The sequence below is a fragment of the Elephas maximus genome, chromosome 20, assembly GCF_024166365.1.
Source record: "Elephas maximus indicus isolate mEleMax1 chromosome 20, mEleMax1 primary haplotype, whole genome shotgun sequence".
Classification (NCBI taxonomy): Eukaryota; Metazoa; Chordata; class Mammalia; order Proboscidea; family Elephantidae; genus Elephas; species Elephas maximus.
The window spans coordinates 4,823,123-4,850,360 of record NC_064838.1 but is presented as its reverse complement, the minus strand read 5'-3'; positions in this window follow the sequence as shown (position 1 = coordinate 4,850,360).

The window sequence follows — 27,238 nt, the reverse complement described above, 5'->3', positions numbered from 1 at the left end:
TTTATTCACTTTATCCTCCAGGTAAGCAGCTTTATCCTTAACCCTGTCCAGTCTTTTATTACCCAGTTTGTCCATTATTACCCAGCTTATCCACTCAATTTCTATATGTTTTTTGCTTCATGTTTCTAATTTCTGGAACTTTTTATTATTTTCTGATTGTTACTTTTTCACGGAAGCCTATTCTTATTTTAGGGATACAACTACCTCCAGGTTTACTAGTAACATTTTTGTAGCGTTTCTTGTTTTCCCTGAATGGACAATTCATGCCACAGTCTATACCCTTTGTTAATTTTAGTCCTCCTGTTTCATGCTATTGGTTTTATTTGTCTTCTGATTCTTGATTATCCATTTACTTGAGTGCATGAAAGGCAGGGTTCATTACTATATATTACAGCATTTTGTAGTAATATTAAAAAAACCAAACCAAACCAGTTGCTGTTGAGTTGATTCTGACTCATGATGGCCCCATGTGTTTCAGAGTAGAGCTGAACTCCACAGGGTTTTCAATAGCTGTGATTTCCTGGAAGTAGATCACCAGGCCTTTCTTTGAAGGCACATCTGGGGTAGAGTCAAACCTCCAATGTTTTGGTTAGTAGCCAAGTGCTTAACCACTTGTACCACCTAGAGACTCCCATATAATACAGTATCATGATAGAGTTATCCAGTATAGGTTTCCACTGCCTCTATATGTATCTGTTCCTCTTGACAATGAATTCACTAAAGTAAAGGGGCAAAGGGAGCATGTGTTCTTATGAGAAAGAATGGGAGGACCAGCAGGTCTCAGATTACCCACAGGTCTGCCTACAACATCTAAACAGGGTCGACTCTTAGCTCCATTGGGCTACAGTTTATGGCCTATTAAATCAACTTTATGCTGGGCTTGTATCTGAAATCTTAAAGTCAGTCAATCTTTCCCTGACTCATTCCTGTAAAAAAAATTATGGCCCTGCGGTTACCAGTCCTCTCCTTGCTCTTCCCCCGTATGTTTCTTTTCCTTGACTCAACCACCTACCCCAGCTTCCTTCCACTAAAGCCTTTCCACTGTGCCCTGTATTAGCCTCAGTCTGTGGTCTTGCTCCTCACCTTCTAGTTTCTTCTCAATCTACAGTCCTCTGGCTTCTCTCCCTGCTACTCCACTCATAATGCTTTCCTACAGCCACCAGTGACCACCTCATTGGCAGACCTAAGAAACATAGTTCCGGTCTTACCTTTCTGCTTACTGGGCTCCGGCGATCCCTCCCTAAGGCTCATCATAGACTGGTACTTTTCTCTTTCTATCCTTGCAGGAAAAAAGATCTATGTTTGGCAAATTTTGGCTTATAGTCCACTGAGAGTTAACCTTTCAGAGATGGGTGTGGGATCCTGCCTGAACCTTCAGGTCCAGATGAAGCAACAAAGAAAAAGGTCCTATTTCACTGGAAATGTATGCTACCATCTCAGAGACACAGGAACTTGTGAGGACACAGTACCACAGGTTGTCACAGCAGGAAGCTGCTTTTTTGTGCCAAGGCATTTCTTCCCTCTGATTGGGGTAGCCACCCATGCCAAGTCAGGCTTCAGCAGATCTGGCCCTCTGCCTGGTGCAGCTGCCTATGTCAGGAACCCACTGCGCAAGTGAGCTCTCAGCTTAGTGTAGCCACCTGTATCAGGTGTGATCCAGACGGAGGGGCCCAAGTGCTTCTTGTTGTTGTAGGTGAAAGTGCTCCAAGCTGTAGGACACTTGACTGCCTGCCCTGACCGAGGACCACTGTTGGCCCACTCTTCTCCAAATTATGGGGCATTAATGGGATTCTTCACAGGTTCTACTAATTATGCCTTGCGCATGTGGTTCTTCCCAAAAATGTCATTCATGATTTGGGCATGAGTGACTTTTTAAAATTCAGTCTCATATATGCCATATCTGGCTTCCTTGGGTAGTGCACACGGTTAACACATTCTGCTACTAACCAGTCCTGTCCATCCAGTCTCCAGACACCTCAAAAGGAAGGCCTGGTGATCCACTTTTGAAAAATCAGCCATTGAAAATCCTACACAGCCCGGCTCTACTCTGACAAACATGGGGTCCCCATGAGTTAGAGTTGACTAACAGCACTAGTGTTTGTTTTTTGTTTTTTAAATGTTATATCTGGTAGGAATTCCTTGATGTTTCTGACATGTAGATGACTCTCTCCCTGGTTTTCAGTTTAGGGTATCCCCTTTCTTTATATTACACTCATCTTTTCTGCAGAAATGTGGGAGTGGGAAATTTGGGTCCTCTTTTCTTATTATCCCCTTGCCTGGAGCCAACATTATTGTTTCTAAATAGTGGCTTTCCAAGGTCGTTTTTCAGGAGCCAACCAAGTGACAAGGTCATTTTCTAGGCCAGGCTCCCCGGAAGCTGGCCTGAGGTGAAGACTCCTATGCAGGTGATTTAGTACAGGTGTGTACACAGCGAGGGTGCTCAGGGAGGCGAGCAGGTGGGGCAGGGATGGAGGAGCCCAGCAAGCAGTCAGTCTTAGACCAGGCCTCTGATCCTGCAGGGAGCTCCCAGTATCAATTTCACCACTGATTTTGTCCCCACTGCCCACCAGAGCCTTCCGAAACCCTTGGACAGTTCTCTGAAGAACTGGTGAACATCTTAGAAACTCAAGACACCTGAAGAACCTGGGGAGGGGAGAAAAGGAATGCTGTGTGGAGTCTGAGGGAATCTGGAGCCAGGCTGACAAGTTCATGATCATTTAATCATAATCATTAACACGTTGTTGTTGCTGTTAGGTGCCGTCGAGCCAGTTCCGATTCATAGTGAGCTTACGTACAACAGAACGAACCACTGCCTGGTTCTGTGCCATCCTTACAACTGTTGCTGTGTTTGAACCCATCATTGTAGCCACTGTGTCAATCCATCTCGTTGAGGGTCTTCCACTCTTTCGATGACCGTCTACTTTACCAAACGTGATGTCCTTCTACAGGGACTGGCCTCTCCTGATAACATGTCCAAAGTATGTGAGACAAAGTCTCGCCATCTTCGCTTATAAAGAATATTCTAGCTGTACTTTCAAGACAGATTTGTTTGTTCTTTTGGCAGTCCATGGTACATTCAAAATTCTTCACCAGCATGGTAATTCAAATGCATAAATTTTTCTTCAGTCCTTCTTATTTATTGTCCAGCTTTCATATGCATTTGAGGCAACTGAAAATTCCGTGGCTTGAGTCAGGCATGTCTTAATCCTCAAAGTGACATCTTTGTTTTTTGACACTTGAAAGAGGTCTTTTGTAACCGATTTGCCCAATGAAATGTCATTTGACTTCTTGACTGCCACTTCCATGGGCATTGATTATGGATCCAAGTAGCATAAAATCTTTGAAACTTCAATATTTTCTCCATTTATTATGATGTTGTTTATTGGTCCAGTTGTGAGGATTTGTGTTTTCTTTATGTTAAAGTGTAATTCATACTGAAGGCTGTAGTCTTTGATCTTCATTGGTAAGTGCTTCAAGTCCTCTTCACTTTCAGCAAGCATGGCTGTGTCAGCTGCATATCGCAGTTTGATAATAAGTCTTCCTTCAATCCTGATGGTGCATCTTTTTCACATAGTCCAGTTTCTTGGATAATTTGCTCAGAATACAGATTGAATACGTATGGTGAAAGGATACAAGCCTGACACACACCAGTCCTGATTCTAAACCATGTAGTATCCCCCTGTTTTGTTTGGACGATTGCCTCTTGGCCTATGTACAGGTTCTTCACGGGCACAATTAAGTGTTCTTCACAACATTATTCATAATTCGTTAAGATCCACATGGTTGAATGCATTTGCATAGTCAATAAAACACAGGTAAACATCTTTCTGGTATTCTCTGCTTTCAGCCAATATTCCATCTGACATCAGCAATGATATCCCTCGTTTCACATCCTCTTCTGAATTCACCTTGAATTTCTGGCAGTTCCCTGTCGATGTATGGCTGCAACCACTTTTGAATGATCTTCAGCAAAATTTTACTTGTGCGTGATATTAATGATATTGTTTGATAATTTCCACATTCTGTTGTCTCTTCTTTCTTTGGAATGGCAGAAATATGATTCTCTTCCAGTCAGTTGGCCAGGTAGCTGTCTTCCAAATTTCTTGGCGTAGACAAGTGTGCACTTCCAGCGCTACATCCATTTGTTGAAACATCTCAATTGATAATCCATAAATTCCTGAAGCCTTGTTTTTCACCAATGCCATCAGTGCAGCTTGGACTTCTTCCTTCAGTACCATCAGCTTTGATCCTATGCTACCTCCTGAAGTGGTTGAAGATCGACCAATTCTTTTTGGTACCAGTGACTCTGTGTATTCCTCCCGTCTTCTTTTGATGCTTCCTGCATTGTTCAATATTTAACTCATAGAATCCTTCAATATTGCAGCTGAGGCTTGAATTTTTTTCAGTTCTTTCAGCTTGAGAAATGCCAAGTGTGTTCCTTCCTTTCTTTTTCCTAACTCCAGGTCTTTGCACATTTCAACACTTTATTTGTCCTCTTGAGCTGCCCTTTGAAATCTTCTGTTCAGCTCTTTTACTTCATTTCTTCCATTTGCTTTAGCTGCTTGACGTTTGAGAGCAAGATTCAGAGTCTTCTCTGTCATCCATTTTGATCTTTTCTTTCTTTTTTAAATTGTGCTTTAGGTGAGAGCAAATTAGTCTCTCATTCATTTTTACACAATTTGCTTTGTGACATTGGTTGCAATCCCTGCAATGTGTCAACGCTCTCCCGTTCCACACCCCAATTCCCTGTTTCCACCCATCCATTTTTCCTGTCCCTTCCTGCCTTTTCGTCATTGCTTTTGGGCAGGTGTTTCCGTTTTGATCTTGTATACCTGACTGAACTAGGAAGCACGTTCCTTACATGTATTATTGTTTATTTTATACACCTGTCTAATCTTTGGCTGAAGGGTGAATTTTGGAAGTGGCTTCAGTTCTGAGTTAAAGGGATGTCCGGGGGCCATAGTATTTGGGGTTCTTCCAGTCTCTGTCAGACCAGTAAGTCTAGTCTTTTTTTTGTGTGTGAAGTTGATTTTTGTTCTACATTTTTCTCCAGCTCTGTCTGGGACCCTCGATTGTGATCTCTATCAGAGCAGTTGGTGGTGGTAGCCAGGCACCATCTAGTTGGGCTGGGCTCAGTCTGATGGAGGCTGTGGTACTTGGGGTCTATTAGTCCATTGGACTAATATTTGCCTTGTGTCTTTGGTTTTCTTCATTTTCCTTTGCTCTGGATGAGATGGGACCAGTAGATGTATCTTAAGATGGCTGCTTGCAAGCTTTTAAGACCCCAGCCGCTGCTCACCAAAGTTGGATGTAGAACATTTTCTTTATGAACTATGTTATGCCAGTTGACCTAGATGACCCCCACAACATGGCCCCAAGCCCTCAGCCCCAGTAACTCAGTCCCTCAGGGTGTTTGGATGTGTCTATGAAGTTTCTATGACTTTGCCTTGGTCAAGTTGTGCTGACTTCCCCTGTATTGTGCACTGACTTACTGTTCACCAAAGTTAACACTTATCTACTATCTAATGATTTCCCCTCAACAACCCTCACCTCCCTTGTAACCATCTGTGTGTAAACATTTCTTAAGTTTTTATAATAGTGGTCTCATAATATTTGTCCTTTTGTGATTGACTTATTTCACTTAGCATAATGCTCTCCTGATTCACCCTTGTAAAATTCTTCACGGATTCATCCTTGTTCCATTCCATTGTGTGTATGTACTATAATTTGTTTATCCATTCATCTGTTGATGGGCACTTAGGTTATTTCCATCTTTTTTGCTATTGTGAATAATGCTTAAATGAACATGGGTGTGCCTATGTCCATTCATGTGATGGGTCTTATTTCTCTAGGATGTATTCCTAGGAGTGGAATTGCTGGATTGTATGGTATTCTACTTCTAGCTTTTTTTAAGGAGGCGCCATATCATTTTCCATAGTGGTTGGAGCATTTTACATTCTCACCAGCAGTGCATAAGAGTTCCAATCTCCCTGCAACCTCTCCAAAACTTTTATTTTCTCTTTTTTCGATTGTTGTTCTTTGATGCCGAGTCGGTTGTTTCTCAATGTAGTTTTGATTTGCATTTCTCTAATGAGGGCACTGGGTTTGGTTCCGGGTTAATGGCTAATGATTGGGAGCATTCCCTCACTTGTCTGTTAGCTTCCTAAATGTCTTCTTTGGTGAAGTGCCTGTTCATATCCTTTGTCCATTTTTTAATTGGATTCATTGTCTTTTCATTGTTGAAGTGTTGCAGTATCTTGTAGATTTTAGAGATTAGGCCCTTGTCAGATATGTTGTAGCCAAAAGTTTTTTCCCCCACTCTGTACGTTCTTTTTTTACTCTTCTGGTGAAGTCTTTTGACGAGCCTGAGTGTTTAATTTTTAGGGGTTCCCAGTTATCTAGTTTATCTTCTGGCATTTGTGCATTATTAGTTATGGTTTGTATCCTATTTCTGCCATATATTAGGGCCCCTAGCATTGTCCCTATTTTTCCTTCCATGATCTTTATAGTTTTAGGTTTTACATATAGGTCTTTGATCCATTTTGAAGTAGTTTTTGTGAATCGTGTGAGGTATGGGTCCTGTTCCATGTTTTTACAGATGGATATCTAGTTTTGCCAGCACCATTCATTAAAGAGACTGTCTTTTTTCCAATTTATGGACTTTGGGTCTTTGTCAAAGATCAGCTGACCAAAGGCTGATGGATTTATGCCTGGGCTCTCAATTTTGTGCCATTGGTCTCCGTGTCTGTCATTGTACCAGTACCAAGCTGTTATGAATATTATGGCTATATAATAGGTTCTGAGATCAGGTAGTGTGAGGCCTACCTTGTTCTTCTTTCTCAGCGAATCTGCTTATTCAGGGCCTCTTGCCTTTCCGTATAAAATTAGTGATTAGTTTTTCCATCTCATTAAAGATTGCTGTTGGTATTTGGGTCGGGATTGCATTATATTTGTAGATTGCTTTGGGTAGAATTGACATTTTCACAATGTTGAGTCTTCCTATCCATGAGTATGGTATGTTTGTCTTTTGTAGTTTTCTTTGTATAGATCTTTTATATCCCTGGCCAGATTTATTCCTAAGTATTTATTTTTGTAGAGTGATTATAAATGTTATTTTCTTGATTTCTTTTTTTGAAGTTCTCTTTGTTGGTGTATAGCAATCGAACTGATTTTTATATGCTGATCTTGTATCCTGATACTCTCCTGAATCTTTCTATTAGTTCCAGTAGTTTTCTTGTGGAATCTTTGGGATTTTCTCTATACAGGATTGTAACATCTGTGAGTAGGGACAGTTTTACTTCTTCCTTTCCAATTTGGATGCCCTTTATGTCTTTTTCTTGTCTTTTTGCCCTAGCCTTGACTTCCAGCACAATGTTAAATAGGAGTGATAAAGGGCATCCTTGTCTTGTCCCCGTTCTCAGGGGGAATGCTTTCAGCCTCTCTCTGTTGAGAATGTTAGCTTTCAGTTTTGTATAGATGCCATTTATTATGTTGGGGGATTTCCCTTCTATCCCTATTTTGCAGAGAGCTTTTATCAGGAATAGGTGTTAGACTTTATCAAGTGCCTTTTCTGCATCTCTTGAGATGATCGTGTGATTCGTTTCTTTTGTTTTGTTTATGTGGTGTATTACATTGAGTGCTTTTCTAATGTTGAATTATCCTCCCACACCTGGTATGAATCCCACTTGGTGGTGTTGTATTATTTTTGTTGATAAGACACTTAATCTATATTGGCTGGAATTTTGTTAATAATTTTTGCATCTATATTCATGAGAGAAATTGGTCTGCATTTTTCTTTTTCATGGTGTCTTTGCCTGGCTTTGGTATTAGTGTTATGCTGGCTTCACAAAATAAATTTGGCAGTATTCCTTCCTTTCCTAAGCTCTGAAATAGTTTGAGTAGTGCTGGTGTGAGCTCTTCTCTGAACGTTCGATAGAATTCTCCTGTCCGGGCCAGGGCTTTACTTTGTTGGGAGTTTTCTTATTGCTTCTTCAATCTCTTCTCTTGTTATGGGTCTGTTCAGATTTTCAACCTCAGTTTGTATTAGTTTAGGTAGGTAGTATGTTTCTAGAAATTTGTCCATTTTCTCTAGGCTCTCAAATTTGTTGGAATACATTTTTTTCATAGTATTCTGTTATGACCCTTTCTATTTCAGCCGGGTCTGTTGTAATGCCCCCTATCTCATTTCTTATCTGGGTTATTTTCCTACTCTCCTGTTTTTCTTTTGACTGTTTTGTCAATGATTTGTCAATTTTGCTGATCTTTTCAAAGAACCAACTTTGGTCTTGTTGATTCTTTCTATTTTTTTCTGTTCTCTATTTCATTTATTTCTCCTCTAATCGTTATTATTTCCTTCCTTCTGGTGGCTGTGGGATTTTTTTTTTTTTTGGCTTATCTCTCTCTATTTGTTCAAGTTGTAGGGTTAGTTTTTTTATTTTGACCCTTTATTCTTTTTTTGTTGTGTGCATTTGTTGCTATAAATTGACCTCTGAGCATTGCCTTTGCTGCATCCCAAAGGTTTTCACATGATGTGTTTTGATTCTCATTTGATTCTGCAATTTTTTGATTCCCTCTTTGATTTCTTCTCTTACCCAGTTGTTTTTTTAAGCTAGGTGTTATTTGCATGTATTGGATTTTTTTATCCTTGGTCTTCCTGTTATTGATTTCTACTTTTATGGCATTGTGATCAGAGAGAATGCTTTGTATTATTTTGATGATTTTTGTTTTATGGACAGTTGCTTTGTGGCCTAAAACATTCTGGAGAATGTTCCACGTGTGTTGGAAAAGAATGTATAGTTTCCTGCTTTTGGGTGGACTGTTCTACATATATCTATGAGATCCAGTTTTTCGATTTTGGCCTTTAGATCTTCTGCATCTTTGTTGAGTTTCTTTCTAGATGTTCCATTCTTTACTGAGAGTAGTTTGTTGAAATCTGCTGTTATTGTGGAGCTATTTCTGTTTTCAGTGCTGTTAGAGTTTATGCATTTGGGGGCCCTGTCGTTGAGTGTGTGTAGGTGTGTAGGTTATTTCTTCTTGGTGGATTGTTATTTTAATCATTATATTATGTCCTTCCTTGTTGTTTATTGCTGCTTTTGCCTTAAAGTCTATTTTATCTGAGATCAGTGTTGCCAGTCCTGCCCTTTGATGGTTACTGTTTGCTTGATATATTTTTTCCATTTTTTGATTTTCAATAAATTTATGTCTTTGTGTCTGAGATGTGTCTCTTGTGTGTATTTTTAAAAATCCATTCTGCCACTGTCTCTTTATGGGCACATTTAAACCATTTACATTCAGGGAGATTATTGATAGGTATGAGTGTATGGGTGTCCTATTGTGCTTTTTTTTTTTTTTGTTTTGGTGCTGACATTTTCTTTGTTCCTCTTCCTTTCCTGGGCAGAGTTCCTTCTCTGTGGATTTTCTTTTCTTTTGTTATTGTAGATTTTGTGTTCACTGAATCTTTATTTTTTTCTTATTATGAGTAGGTTCGTTAACTTTTTTTGTTGTTACCTTGAAATTTATTCTTATCTTCCTAAGTTTGAACCAGTCTTTTTTACTTGATATTGCCTTGACTTCCTCTCCATTTAGAAGCTCTGTACCTACACTGTTTATTTCTCCTTTTGTTTTGACATTGTTGTCATTTACAGATTGACATCTCTGTTTCCCTGTTTTAAGTCTTTTAGCTTTGTTTTATTATTGAGAGTGCTTTATCTAGGCCGGTATCTGGCTGATGCTCTTAGACTCCAATTGTTGATTCCGTAACTGGAGGACTTCCTTATATATTTCTTGTAAGTTTGGCTTGGTTTTTGTCAATTCCCTTAATTTCTATTTATTTGGAAATGTCCTAATTTCTCCACTGTATTTGAGAGAGAGTTTTTCAGGATATATTTTTCTTGATTGGCAGTTTTTTCTTTCAGTGTTTTATATGTCATTCCACTGCCTTCTTGCTTGCATAGTCTCTGCCAAGTAATCAGAGTTTAGTCTTACTGTTTTCCCTTTGTAAGTGACTTTTTGTTTTTCTGGAGCTCCTCTCAGTATTCTTTCTTTGTCTTTAGTTTTGGCAAGTGTGGTTACGATGTGTTCTGGTGATTTTTTTTAGGGTCTGTCCTATCTGGGGTTTGTTGAGTTTTTTGGATGGCCAGCTTTTTGTCTTTCGTGATATTCGGGAAGTTTTCTGCCAGCAAATCTTCAAGAATCTTCTCTGTGTTTTCCATTTTCTCCTCCTATTTTGGAACTCTGATCATGCATAAAATTTTCTCTTGATTGTGTTCCACATAATTCTTAGATTTTCTTTATTCTTTTCTCTTATTTTCCCTCAAACAAATTGATGCTCATGAGTTTGTCTTCAACCTCACTGATTCTGCCTTCCATTGTTTCAAATTTGCTCCTAAAACTTTCTACTGAGTCATCCATTTCTGAAGTTTTGTTTCACATTTTGGATTTCTAGTTGCTGTTTTTGTATGATTTGTAATTGTTTATTTATTCTGACATTTTTTCTGTTATTTTCTGAATTCTTCTATAACTGTGTTTTCCTTGATTTTAGCTATGTTTTCATTGGTTTTGTCTGTTTTCCTTGATCACTTTCCTTATCTCTTTGAGAGTCCTAAATATTAGTCTTTTGAATTCCATGTCAGATTATTCCACTGCCTTTTCTTCTACTGGACAGTCATTTGTTTCTTTATTTTGGCTGTTTGATGGAGCCATGTTGTTCTGTTCTTTCATATGTTTTGATATTGTCTGCTGTCTCTGAGACATTAGGTATTATTTTCTTTATTTACTGATTGTATCTTCATTTGTTTCATCCTGCTTTTTGTTATATCAGGGCAGGCAGCCTGGGCATGTTTTGCTGCTTGCTTATCTGTAGGCATGACTGTTCTCACCATCTTGTCTGGGTAAGCAAAGCAACAGCAGGCAGGGCAAGCCTACTTCTCTGTACATGGGTTTGGCAAGGTGGTTGAGGGGAACTGGGCAGGTCCTATCTTTCTCCTGATGTTGGCCCAGCAGTGTAGGAGCTTTCCTGGCCCCTCATCAAATAGGCGAGGGTGTCAGATGGGGAGTGGTGCAAGCTCTCTTCCCACCATTCAGTAGTTGGTCAAGTGGCAGCTGTAGGGTCAGTGTGGGCCTGGTGTGGCAGCTGGCCTGAGCACTGGGGGTGCTCTAGCCACAGTGGCAAGTCAGGGGCTGGTGGGAAGGGGGATGGCATATAGGGATAGGTAAGGGGTAGAAAGAAAAGAGAGAGAAAAAGACAAAAATAAGTAGCCAGTGCTTGTGGCCTGGGCAGACCTGTGGGTCATCAGGAAAGGGGGAAGGTGGTGTAGAAGGCTAGGTGGGAGGTAGAGAGAAAAGAAAGAAAGTAAAAGAAAAAAATAAGTGGTGGGAGTGGAGTGGACTGTGAGCAGTGGTGGACTGGTGGCTCTCCAGCTTTGGTGGTACAGCAGGGTCCAGCAGTGAGGGGCAGGGGCAGGTAGCATATGGCCTAGGTCTGAGGGAGAAGGAAAAGGAAAAAAGAAAAAAAATAATAATAAGAAAAAAATTGGCAGCATGGTAGGAGATTGGTGCTTATTCAAAGGGAGAGTATGTGATGTGTGGAGCTAGGTGGGAGGGAGAAAGAAAAGAAGGAAAAGAGAAAGAAAAAAGAATTGCAGCATGGTGGGAGCTGGTGGGGCAGGACAGACCCAGGGCGGCCCTGTATGGTGGTTCTCTAGCCGTGTGGTGTGGCAAGGCCTGTTGAGAAGGGGCACAGACAGCACAGGGGGGTAGGTGGGTGGGAGAAAGAAAAAGAAGGGAAGAAAAGACAGAAAAAAAGAAAAAATGGCTTGATGGGAGCCAGTTGGTGGGGGCCGGGTGGATCTGAGGGCTGGTTGGAAGGGAGGGCATGTGATGTGGGGAGCTAGGTGGGAGGGACAAAGGAAAGAAAGATGAGTGGGAAACAAAAGCAAAAACAAAACAAAACGAAACAAATGGCATGGCAGGAGCTGGCAGGTGGGGGTGGGACAGACCTAGGGGGGCTGAGTGCTGGTGACTCTCTAGCCAAGTTGTGCAGCACAGCCCATTGAGAAGGGATGGAGGTGACACATGGGGCTAGGTAGCAGGAGAAAGAAAAAAAAAAAAAAAAAGAAAGGGAAAGAGAGAGAGAGGGGAAAAAATGGCATTGAGAGTGCCAGCTGGTGAGGGCAGGGCAGATCTGGGTGGCAGTGAGCTGATGTCTGTCTTGTTAGGTGGTGTGGTGCTGCTCATCAAGAATGGGCAGAGGCCACACATGTGGGTAGGTGGGAGAGAGAAAGAAAAGGAAGAGAAGGAAAGAGAGAGAGAAAAAAATGTTGAGAGAGCTGGCTGGCAGAGGTGGACAGACATGGGGTGGCAGTGAGTCAGTGTCTCTTCAGCTGAGTTGTGCAGCATGACCTGTCAGGAAAGGGCAGAAGCAGCACAGGGTGCTAATTGGGAGGGGGAAGGAAAATGAAGAATGAGAAAGAGAAAAAAAAAAATGGCCCTGAGGGAGCTGGCCAGTGGAGGCAGGGTGGACCTTGGGTGGCAGTGAGTCAGTGTCTCTCTGGCTGAGTGACTGAAGACCATTGGTAAGCGGTAGAGGCAGCATACAGGGCAGAAGGGTGAGAGATGGGAAGGCATGTTTCTCTGGTTACTGATTGCTCTGTGTCCTTTTGGGAGCTCCTTGGAGTTGACTTCCCCTAATCCCTGTCTGGGATCCTTGCTGGTGGAGCTCCAAGATGGTGAAGCTGTGCCACATTAGCTGGCCAGGGACCTCTACACCATAGCTCTCCTCATTCTCTGTTCTCTGTCAGTTTCTTCTTCCTTCAGTGCTTGGTCTAGTTCTTTATCACTTCATTTGATACTTAGGGCTCCAGAATTGATGTTTGTGTCCATTTTATTTAGTTTTCGGGTCTTTGCAGCTGAAGGACAGCATGGTGCTTCTGTCAATAGCACCGTGTTGGCTCCACCTCCTCATTCCTGCCTGTTTAATGACCTTTGCTTTCTTCCTGTATGATGTCCTTGATGCCATCCCACAACTTGTCTGGTCTTCAGTCATTAGTGTTCAATGTGTAAAGTCTATTCTTGAAATGGTCTCTAAATTCAGGTAGGATATACTCAAGGTCATATTTTGGCTCTTGTGGACTTGTTTTAATTTTCTTCAGCTTCAACTTGACCTCGATATGAGCAATTGATGGTCTGTTCTTCTGTCAACACCTGGCCTTGTTTTGACTGATGATATTGAGCTTTTCCATTGTCTCTTTCCACTGATGTAGTTGATTTGATTTCCAAGTATTCCATCCTGAGAGGACCATGTGTATAGTTGATATTTATGTTGTCGGGTCTTGCAAAATTCTATAATGTGAGGTCCACTGTCATTCCTCTTCATTTTGTCATTCCTGACATAGTAGACCATATGATGGTCTGATTCGAAATGGCCAATACCAGTCCATTTCAGGTCACTAATGCCTAGGATATGGATCTTTACACATTGAATTTCCTTTTCAACAACTTCCAGTTTCCTAGATTCATACTTCATACAGCCCACATTCTGATTATTAATGGATGTTCACAACTCTTTCTTCTTCTTTTGAGTTGTGCCATATCAACAAATGAAGGTCCCAAAAGCTTTACTCCACCCACATCATTAAGGTTGACTCTGCTCTGAGGAGGCAGCTCTTCCCCAGTCATATTTTGAGTGCTTTCCAACCTGAGGGGCTTCTGTATCATTCAGTTCTAGAAGCCCCTCTGGGTGCACCCCTAGTCTGACCCCACTGGGTCACATGTCCATGACATTCTTTCCTGAAACAGGAGGCATTGCTGCTCTTCTCATTCAGTTTCTAAGTAGGCCAGTCAGAAGCACTCATGCAGCCTGTACGTCTGTGGACAGCAGGGCTCGTAATCTAGAGTGGGTGGTGGGGGAAGGCCTCTGTGAAGCAGGGAAATTTAAACTGAGCCCACGAGGTTTAAAGAGGACACTGAGGCCAAGAACAGGAGGAGAGAGTAAGAGTTGAGGGAAAAAGGAACTGTAAACAAAGAAAGTCTGTGTGGACAGATCACAGAGGAACCCACAAGGGAAGGTGGTACAAGACAAAATTGGTAACAGACCATCCAGGGCCCTGTGAGCCAAGTGAAGGGCTGTGGACTTTATTCTGAGAAGAATGCGAAACCAGGGATGGGTTCTTAGCAGAGGAATTAGCTGAATTGATGTGGGGCTTTACAAGCACACTCTGGCTAGTGCATTAATTATAAACTGGACAATGATTTGGCATGGAGGAGGCAAGACGGGGGCAGGGAAACCAGGTAGGGGGTTGCTGTCATGGTCCAGGTGGCAAATGATAGGGCTTAGACAAGGGTGGAAGGAGTAAATGTGGTGGGTGTGCTCAGATGTATTTTGGAGGTGGAATTGCCCCAGATTGTATGTGAGAGTATGGGAGAGGAAGGTGATGAGAAAACCGGGGAGGAAGGGGTGGTTTTGGTGTGTGAGTGTGTGTGGGGGGTGCGGGGGGGAGCACAAGGGTAGAGATTGTGAGTTCAGTATTGGATAGATCGAGTTGAAGAGACTATGAGACAACCAACTGGAGATGTTCCAGAGGTGGGTATCTGGATATATGGGTTGGGAACTCAGGAGAGATCTGGGTTGGAAAAATAAATTTAGGAGAAATGGGTACATAGATGGAAATTGGAGCCAGGGTAGCAGGTGACATCTCCTAGGGAGATAACATGGAGCAAGAAGAAAAGAGGGCTGAGCATTTGATCCCCGAGGTGCCAGTATTGAACTGTTTGATGGAGGAGGAGTTGACTAATGAGCTCGTGAGGAGTTGAGAAGTCTGAAGAAAAGCCAGAGATAGACACTGCTAGAGACACCACTAAAGCCAGAAGAAGAGAGCATTTCTAGGAAGATGTGGCTTTTGGTGGGTAGAGGGGTCAGATAAACCTTCTCTGTAACAAACCAAGACAGCACAGCAAATACAGACAGAGAGGTGGAGACCCTGGTTTGGGTGGACACTCCTTGCCCTGGGCCACAATGGTGCCAACGTCCTTTTGTCCCCTACGCAAATTTTCTAGCACCCCATTTCTGGCTTCTTGTGCTGTCTAGCAGCTATAGTTCCTCCTCTAATTTCCTGTGTCCCCAGTGGACGGCCCTTCCCAGGAGCAGGAGTGGCTATACTGATTGCTTTGTGGGGTGCTCAAGCTGGGAGGTTCACCAACTCCATCAGGTCCAGAGAGAGGGCAGGAGGCGGGCTGGGCTTGGACTGCACAGTTGAGACTGCCAGGCCACCTGGGATGGTGACGAGGCTGTGTCTGGATGGAGCCGATGGCAACAGGTGAAATCTGATTTCTGCTTATCTGCAGAGTGTCACACTAATCTTATCTGCATTGCAGGTGAATGAAAAGTGTTCCTGAAATAAATATTTGCTTCAAGTGTGGTTTTGCAGCACTCAGGCCCCTTGCACGCATCTGCCCCCTCCTGCTCCCTGGGCTGTGTAACAAAGACTCCATCTGCCTGGGTCAGAGGCTCCTGAGGGGTGGAGGAAGGGGGGGCAGCATGGCTGCTGATTGCTTCTGGGGCTGATTGCTTGTGCTGCTCATGGGCGGTGATCTTGGGCTCAGAAATGACTCCCAGCTGCCAGGGCATCGGAGCCATCCCTGAGCCCGCCCCATGTGTGCATGTGAGGAATCTGAGGCCCCAGGGCTGCAGGACTCAGCCAGGGTCACACCAGTAGCTGGGAGTCTAACTGGGACTCAACACAGGTTTCCAGACTCATTCGCTGCCTTAACTGGTTTTCTTGGCATGTGTGCTTTACAGTGTATTTCCCCACTTCCATTGCAAGCTCCTGGAACCTTAGCTTACCCAAAAGTCTCCTGGGGGCCTTCTTAAAACGCAGATTCCTGGAGTCCTACCCACTAATTGTCACATGCTGGGCCTGATGGGAGTGGGAATTGGCATATTTTATAAGCACTCCAGAGTGATTCTGATGCAGTTGGCCATTGGGTCATACGTTGAGACATTCCTTCTAGAAACTAGGAATCCAGTTGTATTGATCTCTGCATCTTACAAATTCCCTGTTTTTTTAGAAAGAATAATAATGCTAGTTTTGAGTCCACTCAGGAAAGCCAAATCCAGCTTAATGTTTGTTCACACAGAGAAAATTTACTCCTGGGCATTTTTCACATGACTAGTGGAAGATGGCACTGGGGGGTTTTGGGAGTGGAAGGACTGAGAAGCCAAACAGTGTAGGGAGGCAACAGAGACTGGGAACTGCTGGAAATGGCTGCCACTTCCAGGCTGCCTTGGCAGACACTGAAACCATGATGATCCTGTCCTATGGGAGCTGAGCCTCGAAAGAGATGGAGCCACTATTAGGCTTGTGACCTGGGGTGGGAGTGGTGGGTAGGGAGGAGAAAGCCTGGGTTCCTACTTTCCTCCATCCACCAGCCTCTCCACAGCACCTCCTAGTGGCTAAACTTAGCCAGAAGCCTGCTGACCTGAGAGAAAAACCCAGTTGCCTTCAAGTTAATTCCTACTCACAGGGGCCCCATGTGTTTCAGAGTAGAGCTGCAGCCTATAGGGTTTTCAATGGCTGTGATGTTTTGGAAATAGATCTCCAGGCCTTTCTTTGGAGGTATCTCTAGATGGATTCAAATGACCAACTTTCGGGTTACTAGCCAAGCACTTAGCCGTTTGTACCACCCACGGACTCCCCATGGACCTGAAAGCCTGAGAAATGTTGTCCGTTGGGCCTTCGCTACAACAGCAGAGCAGGGGAAAGGTAAGAATCAGCAAGACAACTATAGTAGTGATAATACTGCATTTGCTAATAATTTGAGGGCATTTCCTATGTAGCAGGTTCTTTGCTAAGTGCTTTACATGGTATTACCTCAGCTGTTTCCATATCAACACAACGGAATAGGTACTGACAGTGTTCTCACTGTGCAGCGGAGACGGACTTGCCCAGGTCACAAGGTGAGGACAAATGGAGCAAGAATTTGAACTTGGACATCTGGCTTCAGAGCTTACCCTGTTGACCACAACAAGACGTCCAGTGTGCGTGTTGTTTTGTTGAGTACATATTTAGCTTGCACAAGCATTCCTACTTTGTGGACTTCAATTTGTAGCCCTTGTGGATGAGGGTATATGAACATTCCCAAATGAGCAGAAATCTGATACAAGAAGACCGTCTTCTTAATATATTGTTGCTACTGTTTTATTTTATTGTGCTTTAGATGAAGGTTTATAGAGCAAATTAATTTCTCAAGAAACAGTGAATATACATGTTGTTTTGTGACATTGATTGCCAACCCTGCAACATGTCCACACTCTCCCCTTCTTGACCGTGGTTACCCATTTTCCATTTGTCCAGCTTTCCTGTCCCCTCCTGCCTTCTTGCCCTTGACTCTGGGCTGGTATGTCCATTTAGTTTACATGGTTATGCTACGTGCATTATTGTTTGTTTTATGAACCTGTCTAATCTTTGGCTGAAGTGTGAACTTCAGTACTGAGTTAAAAGGCTGTCCAGGGGCCATACTCTCGGGGTTTCTCTACTCTCTGTCAGACCAGTAAGTCTGGTCTTTTTTTGTGAGTTTGAATTTTTGTTCTCCATTTTTCTCCAGCTCTGTCTGGGACCCTCTATTGTGATCCCTGTCAGAGCAGCTTAGCTTAGTTGGACTCAGTCTGGTGGAGGCTGTGGCACTTGTCATCCATTAGTCCTTTAGACTAATCTTTCCCTTGTGTCTTAGATTTTCTTTATTCTCCCTTGGTCCTGGTGGGCTGGGACCAGTGGGGTATATTAGATTGCCGCTCACAAGCTTTTAAGATCCCAGATACTACTCACCTAAGTAGGATGTAGAATATTTTCTTTATAAATTATGTTATGCCAATTGAGCTGGATGCCCTCTGAGACCATGGTCCCCAGTCCTCAGCCCAGTAATTCGGTCCCTCAGGGAGTTTGGATATGTCTATGAAGTTTCCATGACCTTACCTTGGTCAAGTTGTGCTGACTTCCTGAGTACTGTGTACTGTCTTACCCTTCACCAAAGTTACCACTCACCTATTGTCTATTAGTGTTTTTCCATCCCCACCTCTCCCTTCCCTTGTAACCGTCAAAGATTGTTTCCTTTTTTGTGTAAACCTTTTCATGAGTTTCTATAATAGCGGTCTTATGCAGTATTTGTCCTTTTGTGATTGACTTATTTCACTCAGCATAATGCCCTCCAGATTCATCCATGTTGTGCGATGCTTCGCAGATTTATCATTGTTTTTTATCGTTGCACAGTATTTCTTTGTGCATGTACCATAGTTTCTTTATCCATTCATCTGTTGATGGGTTCTTAGGTTGTTTCTATCTTTTTGCTATTGTAAATAATGCTGCAGTGAACACAGGTGTGCGTATGTCTTTCATATAATGGTTCTTATTCCTCTAGGATATATTCTTAGTTACTGTTTTATTTTTGAGTGATGAAAGAACTATTATTTGCCCCAAGTATACCATGGACTTTCAGAAGAATGAATAACTCAATCTTAGAAGAAATACAACCAGAATGCTCCTTGGATGTGAGGATGGAAGGACTTCTACTCACTTACTTTGGACACGTCATCAGGAAAGACCAATCGCCAAAAAAGGACATCATGTTTGGTAAAATAGAGGGTCAGCGAAAACTAGGATCCTCCATGACACGGACTGACACAATAGCCAGAACAACGTAATCAAACATACCAAAGACCATGACGATGGCTCAGGGCCAGGAGAGAAATGTTCCATTTCGATATATACAGTGTTGCCGTGAGCTGGAGCCAACTCTATGGCAGTGAACAACAACGTGTTCCAGAAGCGAATAGAAGTTGTAGATTCCAGTCTTCCCTCAGCTGTAAGTTCACCAGCCACACTGCAGAAGCCCTTAACAAATGCATGATGTACGACTGTGGCCTTGGAGGTCAGTATCAAGTGACAGTATGGTTCCTGCTTATTGGTGTCCCCCCAGCTTTGGAGAGACATGGATTCCTTGGGGACCAACCTCCCAAGAAGCAGTTGACAGGACAACCTCTGCCCCCCAAAGCAGTGGCTTCTACCGCCTTTTATTTTTGCTTGGTTTTTAATTTGCAAAGGTCTGTCAGTTGAGGGAGTCTTTGTCTTGGTATCAGTTTGTTTTGAAAGTGTTTAATGCCTACTTGATCTTTCACTCAGCTATCTATAATTACCCTAAGTGAATCTACTAGAAATTGAAGAATTATTTTGATAGCAGAGTTCTAGGAGGAGAGGTGAATTAGTTATCTTCCTTAAACTTTGTCATTGTGAGGACTTCAACAAGCCACACAACCGGCACATGTTAGGTACGCACACATAGAGTGAGAGCCAACAAAAGGCAATACCAGTTCCTAACTGATTTGTGTCCTTCGCTCCATTTGCAATGGATAGTTGGTTGTACTGGTTCGAAATACAAATAAATCACAGCATACAACCATTTGTGAGAAGGGTTCATATGCTCCCCCATTGGAGACAGATGCAGAAAGCTTAACTTCCCTCTCTCTAAACCCATTCTCTAAACCCATTCATCTCCAATCCTTTCCAGGAAATTTCAGGCCTCAGATGTTGTTACTGTCTCCTGTAGGAGGTCATTTTATGGGCCAGTTTTACATGATGAAACTCAAAATGGTACAATCCGTTTTCCTTTCAGTGATACCAGGAAGGGTACCATTGACCGCACGGAGTTTGGAACATGCTGGAACCTCATCCTGAGGAGAGTATGAGGATGCTTTGGGCTCCAGGAGCCATGGGGAAGCCCAGGAGCCATGGGGAAGATGCCAGCAGGAGATTGCTTCTTCCCTGTCCTCCACATTGGGCCATCTCCCATCCCTCTTCTCTCAGCATTATCATTCCCTGCGATGTCATCCCTGACCACAGGCTCTACCATGTCTGTAGATGAATGACCCCAAACTGGTGCCTCTGGCCGACTCCTCTCCCGAACTTTAATTCTTGTTTCTTGTTACCTGGTGGCCAGCTTTTTATAGCTGTCCTTGCACACCTCAAACTCAATCCACATAAAGTTGAATTCATTGACTCTCCCTCCCCTCAAATCACATCTTCCCCTAAGTTCCCTATTTCTGTGAATGGCATAACCCCCCTGAAGTTTCCATTTTGTTTCCACTTCCTCCACCAGATCCCAAGTTGTTCCTGCCTGAACCATTGCAGTATTTACCAGTCTACCTCCTACTACCCATTGCTCATCTCCCCAAGCAACCTTCGCCCTAAAATAAGCTCCCTGAGGCCAGATCTGATCATGCCCCGTCTGCTCAAGCCCACATCCAGCTTCTCTCCTGTCTACATGAAGGTAATATCTTTCAACCCTGCATGATCCTTCTACGATCAACCCCAAACTTACATTGTGGCCTCATCTCCTATCAATTTTCTCATCTAAAAATGTAAAACTTACAAAAACAGGGAGTAATTCACATTTAATGAGGCCTTACTCTGAATAGGGCCCTATGCTGAGAGTTTTACATGGACTATATCATTTAATAACAATGATAGTGATCCCTTTTATTGCTTACCATGTACCAGGCACCATTTTAAGTGTATTGACATATATTAGCCTATTTAATTCTCATAACAATCCAATAAGGTAGATGCTATTATCGTTATTCCTGTTTTACAGATGAGAAAGCTGCCACAGAGAGGTTAAGTAACTTGTCCAAGGTCACATAGGAAGTGGTGGAACTGGATTTGAACTCAGAAGACTGGCTCTAGAGTGCTCGGCTTCGTTCTTAACCAAAATGGAGAGCGCACCTTCTCTCTTTTCCTTCGTGCTAGAATGTTCTTTCCCCCATGTGTCCACCTGTTGTAATTCCAGTCTTTTAAAATTTATGGCATTTGCTGATTTTCTCATCCAAAAGCTCCACCCACCTCTGAACCCTAGAACACTGTTTACCTCCCTCTTTTGTGGGATTTATCTTGTTCTGCTTTTTTTTCAAAGTTGCGTAGGTGTCATGTTTCAGTCAAACCCTTACTTACTAAAGTGGTCAGAGTATCTTCCAATACAAATGACAACATACACTTACATACCTTCAGAACAGAAAAAGCCTGTGGAAGGTTCCAAGACTCAAACTAGTTGGCGAGGCAAGGCGAGGTGGGGTGGGGCGGGGCGGGGCAGGCGGGGCGAGGCAAGGTGAGGCAGTTGGATAACCCTTAAGTCATGCTATTCTTTCAGCACATAAACACTGATCTCTCAATTGGAATGTTTGAGACTGATTCTTGAAAATACAGCAGACACCCTGCCTATCACTATGGATGTGGAGCTCAGCGAATGTTCATGGAGGGTTGGCAGCACTTGAGCTTCAAGAGTGGCTTTGGAGGTGGGTTGGGGTGAGGTTCACACCATCCTTAGAAGGTTCCAGGGGACTGCACGTTCTCTGTTACAAGCAAAGTCAGGGCTGAAATTCTGTATCTAGCTCATGTAGGTTAAGCACCTTTCTACTGGCATCATCAAGACATCATTCAGGAGTCAGTGTGACTCCTAAACTTTTCCATGGCACTGAATGGGGCCCTCATCTCCATGGGGCAAATCCAGTAGAAATAAAATTAGCCTTTCACTCACAGGGATTTAAAGGTGAAGGTTCATGCTGCCCTCACCCAGAGGGTTCTCCTCCTTTCATCCCCCTAGAAACACATACACCACCATGTCTCCTCTTGAGAACACCCCATGCCAAACACCTCAAGGCACCACTAGAACCAGTGATATTCCCTGAGATGACTGAATGACTGCTCACACTCATTCCCATTCCCTGGAAGAAAGCCACCCAAATTACTATGACTTATGCACAGATGACAATTTGCATTAAAGAGACCCTATTTTGTTAAATAAATAAAATAATTGGTGGAGGTCCACTTATCTGTTAAAAGAATTTTAATTTCTGGAGGCTAAGTATATGAGAATTCGTATTTGGGGAGGGGGTTAAATGTGATAAAGGAGTGCTTTGATGTCAGAGAGAAGTCTCTGAATAGTAACAGGAAGTGATGTATGTGTGTGTGTGTGTGTGCACGTGCATGCATGCTAACATATTTTTCTCAGGGGCTTTGAGAAAAATGAATTCCAGTGTCCGAGGCATCTCACACTTCTTTGATCATTATGGCATCTCTGTTTTACTAGACCTACTTACATTTTCCATTTCACCATTTTTTCCCCTAATGGAGACTTTCAAAGGTCTTAACTGATTTGGGTCAAATTGAATACTAAGAAACACCAAAACCTATCATAAATTTGATTAATTATAAACAATATCAAGGAGAGCTATTTTAATAATTATAATGAGCTTTCCATATAAATGGAGGTAAACAGAAATATGATTACAATATGCTACCACTACACATCACAGATCTCCCCTGCTCCCATTCAGGGTCTCATTTATAGATACATCATCGACCAGCAGCATGACAACTTCAGCCACGTTGTAATGGAATTCTAAGTCAGAGGGAGAAAAAGAAAAAAAAAATAGATAAATAAAAATAAATTAAAAAACACCCACCAGGGCTAATTACCTCTGTGAACAACTGCCTCTTTTGCCACAAGACCAGAAGAACTTGATGGTGCCTGGCTACCATTACTGAACATTTTGATGAAAAATTCTGTAGAAGAATCCTGATCAAAAGGTGGAAAATGGAGAATAGAATATAAAAATTTCATGGACTCCAGACTTGCTGGAGCCATGGGGCTGGATGAACCCCTGAAACTATTGCCCTGAGATAGCCTTTAAACCTTAAACCAAAAACATCCCTGAAGTCTCAAAACTAAACAGTAAAAAAAAAATAAATATTTTTTTGTTTAGCTAAACTAATAAAGAAGGTTTTCCTTGAGAATTATGTTCTTTTTAAGAACTATCTATATGGAATCAAACTGACAACAGCAACTCAAAAAATTAGATAGGAACCTTAGGGGGCGGTGAGTTTATGTTAATGAGGGAGGAACAACTCAGAAAAGGAGGATGAGAGTGGTTGCACAACTCAAAGAATGTAATCAATGTTACTGGATTGTACATGTAGAGATGGTTGAATTGGTGTATGTTTTTCTGTGTATATTCTCAACGACAACAACAACACCCACCAAGAACAGAGTCCTTCATATGAAGCTCTTACTGCCACCTCTGTACTGAAAAACCAAACCCAAACCCGTTACCACTGAGTCAATTCCAACTCATGTCACCCCATGTGTACCAGAATAGACATGTTCCATAGGGTTTTCAATGGGTGATTTTTTGGAAGCAGATTGCCAGGTTTTTCTTCCGAGGTGCCTCTGGGTAGGTTAGAGCCATCAGTATTTCGATTAGTAGTTGTGTGTAGCTGTCCAAATTCTAGAACATTTTACTTCTGCCTTACCTGTTTGGGGTAGAACCAGGGCCCCTCTCACCTGAACTGTTCAATGGGAGATCTCTTAAGGCCTTAGTGAAAAGGGGGCACATGGGTCTGGAGGGGAGCAGTGTCCACAGGAGGGGTGGAGGCACCTGAGCAGCTGGATGCTTAGGTAGAAAGGTGAGTAGGGCCAGAAGAAGAACAGATGATGCAGGTGATGGTGGAGAAAGGACCAAACCAGACTCCAGCCTGGGGAAGTGTGGGAAGGCAGGAGCTGGGTGGCTGCCACCTGGATGGGCTTTAAAGCAGCAGGCCGGGAGGAAGCTGGCAGGCCCTGAGGGGGAAATCGCGGTGAGTGTTGGGCACATGCGCCCCGGAGCAGACCTCGGGACTGGAAAACAAGACTAACACCCAACCGGTGGCAAATGGCAGTGCTTCCAGGAACCCGCTGTCCAGTCCTGTGAGACCAGGACCCAGGGCTGGGGCAGGAAGGGGAAAGCAGGTCCCTGTCCCATCCCCAGGGAGTGAGAGCCTAGCCTGCTCCCACTGTGGAGAGCAGGGAGAACCCCGAAGCAGACGCTCTGGGGGAATGTCTGAGTTTCACTCAATGCTCCCTGGCAATTGAAAGGAGTTTAAGAAAATACCACACTGGGCCCATGTGATTTAATTGCTCTGCTATTCGTTAATTAGTCTGTGTGAAAATGCCAATATCTGCTCGGGGAGTGGGAGGCAGGAATGTGATTCTGTGTGAAGAAGTTCCAAGCAGCAGGCAGTTAGAATTTACCTGTTCAGTCTGTGGTTCTTGTGCTTAGATGGCCTGATTGCTCAAGCAGCCTAAGTTTTCCGCTGCCCTTGGGAAGTTCTTCATTTAGAAACTGCCTTAAGTGTCTTTTACTCACTCAAATAGGAACCACCATTCCTCTCCCCACATAGCTGTTTATGAGGCATGCAGAACTGTGCTGCTGACCCTGGAAAGGGAAGATAGGGCTGGGGTGCCTTGGATGCCCTTCTTCCTGTGCCTGTCTCTCTCCCAGTGGGGTTTCTCCCTTCACTTCTTCAGAAGCACAGAGTTCTGGTGCTGCTGCCTTCCTCTCCCACATCAGTTGTTCTAAGCAAAAAATGAGTATCAGTCACTTACATGCTAGTGTGAATGAGTGTCAGCTAACATTTCACCTGGTTCATTCAGTAAATATTAACTGAGGGCTACAATGTCCCAGGTGCTGGGGATGTGAAAACCTCATCCTTGCCTGTGAGTTCTCACAGAATGGGAGATGGAAAGAGAACTAAATAATCAGAACTCAATATTAGTAAACACAACATTCGAGGTACTCCAGGGCTATTTTTAGGAGCAGAGGTACTAACTCAGTCTGGACTAGGGTTGGTCAAGGTGGGCTTTTGGGAAGAGGCAAAGGCGAAGCTGAGTCTTAAAGGATGAATGGAGGGAACGAGGGGGAGATATGGGTGTGGTCAGGCAGGAGGAGTACCAGCTGAATCACACTCACTGCGAAGTGCAGGAGTGTTCTGGTTCCTGGTGTTGCTCGCTAGTGTGGCGCGACAGGCTGGAACATGGCGACTGGGAACTACTGAGGGTTTCTAGCCGGAAGCTGACATAGTCCTTTCAACGTTTTATAAGCTCAACCAAACGGAATTGCCAATATTCAGCTGCTTTCGGCCAACAAAATTTTTTGTTTCATATGGTTTGATCTAGAAGGAGCACGGGGAAGTGGTTAAGCACTCAGCTGCTAACTGAAAGGTCAGTGGTTCAAATCCACTAGCTGCTCCACAGGAGGAAAGATGTGGCAATTTGCTTCTGTAAAGATTTACAGCCTTGGAAACCCTACCGGGCGGTTCTACTCTGTCCTATAGGGTTGATGGGAATTTTTTTTTTTTTTTTTTGATATGGTTCTGTCTAAGAGAAGGTTTCTTATCTGTGTGCAGGGTGGCTGAGAAGGGTGCAGTACTGGAGGCTGGGAGGCCAGTTACAGTTAGAATGACTGAGCTCAGAGGTAACCAGGGCTGGTGGTATCCTGACTTGCTGAAAATGGCGGGGAGGAGTGGGAAGGTTCAGGAAACCTTTACAAAGTAGAATCTGATGGATTGGGTTCATAAGATTTAGGAGAAGGAGGACTGGCGGATGAGAGCTGGATTTCCAGCCTGGGTAACTGGGCTAACAGTGGCTGTCTAGCTAGGGTAAGGAGCCCAGGAAGAGGTTTGAGGGCAAGGGCTTGGGGAGGTAATGGCAAGTTCACTGTTAAGCAGATTTAAGGACGTTTAGGCAACAGTGCATAAACTCATGTGTTAGGGGCTCTCGAAGCCTGACAAAGCTTTAAGAGCCAAAGGAATAAAGATATAATTGTAGGGTTTTCAAGATGAAGCAGATGATATGGGGACAAAAGATTTCAGCCAGACTCTGAAATCACATTTTGTAGGTGGCCACAATTTGGACCACCTGTGGTATGTCCTGGTAGCACTGAGCTTTGAAAGACTAAAGAGGTCTTATTGCTTCTCAGGCATCCCCTGTAGGAGTTCCCTTTGGGCAGAGCTGTGATGACCAAGGCCCCCTCTCAGAAGTTCTAAAGCTGGAGAAACCAAGGTGCAGTGAAGTTAGGTGACTTGCCCGGGCAAACACAACTAGTAAGTGGGGCTCCCACCAGGGCCCCGGGGACATCGGCAGACTCTCAGTGCCTGGCAGGGGCCCTCAGGGTCCCTGCACCTTGGGTCCCCCAGGGCTTCTACCCTGAATGGTATCTTTCTCCGGAGCTCTTCCTTCCTTTTTGCTTTATGGTGTCCCCTTTGCTGTAGTCCACTCAGTCTCTCGTAGGGTGTTCTCTGGCTTGCCGCTGTTCTCAACTATTGCAGCTCAACATTTCCTAAGACCACCTTCTTGAAGACTACTACCCTGGGTCCCTTCAGCTCTCTTTCTAAGAAATGACTAACCATAATAATAATGGATAAACATATAAAGCGGTGGAGCAAACGGTTAATGCTCTCAGCTACCAAACAAAATGTTGGAGGCTCGAGTCTTCCCAGAGGTGCCTTGGAAGAAATGCCTGGAGATCTACTGTATTTTTTAACAAATGACTCGTGCCTCCTGTGTTTGTTTGCTAGTCTCACCCTCCCCTCAGGAGGCACCCTCACATGCCAATGCTCTTCCACCTGTTACTGTAAAAAATTAGCATACTGCACTTGCAAAAATACCTTGTGGGAGGAGGGTGTGGCCAACAAACACAGCAGGGGCACATTATTTGTGTAAAAATACGGTACTTCTGAAAAACCAGCCATTGAAAACCCTATGGAGCACAGTTCTACTCTGACACACATGGGGTCACCATGAGAGAATTGACTTGACAGCAACTGGGTTTTATGTGCCAGCCAGGCACTCTTCTAGGTGATTCTAGGGTATCCCTGTGATCCTCCAACATAATTATGAAGTTGATACTTCTAAAAATTTTATAGATGTTGTAACTGAGTCATAGCCAGTGAATGACTGAGTTAGAATTCAAACCCAAAGAAGAAAGGAGCCATGTTTTTGTGTAAATAAGAGATGGGTAGGTGGAAATCCGGCCTTATTTAACTTTCTGGGAAATTCTCGTGGTTTCAGCAGGGCCCTTCTGGACAGCACCACCACATCTATTGTATAACCAACAGGGATGACTCCTATGGGGGAGTAGGGCCTGGGGTGGGGAGGGGGGGCAGATGCTGATGGAAGAGGAGGTTGTAGGCTCCTGAGAGCTGCAGGTTCCTTATCATGTCTCACCCTGTGGGCAACCGTGTCTCTGGACCTACCAGGGATGTGCCAGGCCCTTCCTGGGAGTGGCTGCACTGCAGGGCTGGCTCAGGGAGGGCCTCTACACCAGTCTGCTTGGTCTGTGATCTTCTTCCCTGTTAGAAGGCCTGGAAGAGGGGAGGGGAAG